Consider the following 1,519-nt stretch of genomic DNA (forward strand, 5'->3'; position numbering starts at 1 on the left):
CAGATACATCCCAGGATTGCTGATACTCTTGTAGGGAGTGTTGTTTCTTGTTAGAAAGTTGAGAGGGTGGACAGTGAGCCTCAGGAGTTTTTCCAAGGCTGTCCTGAAGAATCAGTCAGGCAGGCTTGTCCTGGGGTCTTGGGGACGGTGAGCGAGGCAGGCAGAGACAGTCAGAGACAGTGCTACTTCTGGGTGAGGAAGAGCCTCTTACAGAGTGTTGTGGAATTCACCAGAAGCTGTTTTATGTTTTTTATGAACTGGCTTTATAAATAAGCCTTTTAAAATTAACGTTGAGATTGGAAGTCAGGACAACTTTTCCGATTCTCTTTGTGCACATACCAGCAGTTGCGTCAGTGATCATTAATATGGCACCTCCATGGAAGAGTCAGGTATTCCTTGCAGGTGGGGACCTCCTTGAAGAATGCACACCACCCTTTTCTCAGCATCGTTACAGAACATCACATACTGGACACCCAGGCCATCCTCAAAGCTTCGGGAGAAGAGCTGGGCCTGGGACGTTAGTTCTTTCGTAGCGCTGGGGTCAAGACGATGGGCTTGGAAGTCTGAACATCTTTCAGCTGGGTTTTGCCTATAAGAAGGCAACCGCTCCCAGGAGCTGTCTTCACACTTCTTCATGAACTACTCATACAAGAGTCTTAAGTCCTTAATCCAGGTGGGGTTGGGGACAGCATAGTCCTTATGAATGTCTTTTTCAGAAGAAAACGACCTCCACATGGTCCCAGGGCCCGCCGGACCGGCCCCGAGGGTGCGCAGGCACAGACGCGCAGCACAGCCCCTCAGCATTCTCCTCTGTTTTTTTTTTTTTCTTTTTTTAATCAATCCTAATATGATTCAAACATTCTCAAACATAGTACAAAGGTCTTTTAACTGTGAACCTGTAGAGACTAAAAATACATAATGGCAGAATAGACATTCACACTATAAACAATGGCATCACAAGGAAAGACTGAACCAATGCAGGATCTAAAACAAACAGGGCAAACATCAAATCCTATAGTTCCATGTCAACCTGAGCCACACAATAAAATCCCCAGGGTTACAATTCTGCCTCTCTACCTGGGCTGTACCTCAGAGCCCAGGGAAAATCTCATCCAGAGTCAGCAGCTCTCCTTGGCAGCCATCTCACAGATCTGACTTTTCCAAATTCCTGGAATCTCCACTATAACACATGGTTGGTTCCATTCTCATGGCTTCACTGGGTCTTCATGCAGGGATTCCAACAACCCTGCCTCACTTTGCCTAGTGGCCATTCAAAAAAACCATGTTGCAAATTCAGGGATCCTCCTCTTTACTGCATTTGTTATACTTCCATAATACCAGGTGGTGACTAAATTTGTTAATGGGGGAGGGGGGTGGAAGGGGAAGGGAGAAAGCTGACTTTGATGAGCAGGGTAACTCTTTCAGCATTCTTGTCCCATACTTTCAAAAAAGTAAGCATTTTTCCTGCTGTCCCAGTATAGAAGAGTTGGCCCAATCCCAATAGTTATAATGTCTCAAA

At 45.8% G+C, this 1,519-nt stretch overlaps 1 pseudogene; it reads right to left on the reverse strand.

Annotated features, from left to right (window-relative positions):
- Positions 1 to 250: 250 nt before the first annotated feature.
- Positions 251 to 804, reverse strand: LOC101617621 (annotated as a pseudogene).
- Positions 805 to 1,519: the final 715 nt, after the last annotated feature.

This window comes from Jaculus jaculus, chromosome 8 (assembly GCF_020740685.1).
Source record: "Jaculus jaculus isolate mJacJac1 chromosome 8, mJacJac1.mat.Y.cur, whole genome shotgun sequence".
Classification (NCBI taxonomy): domain Eukaryota; kingdom Metazoa; phylum Chordata; class Mammalia; order Rodentia; family Dipodidae; genus Jaculus; species Jaculus jaculus.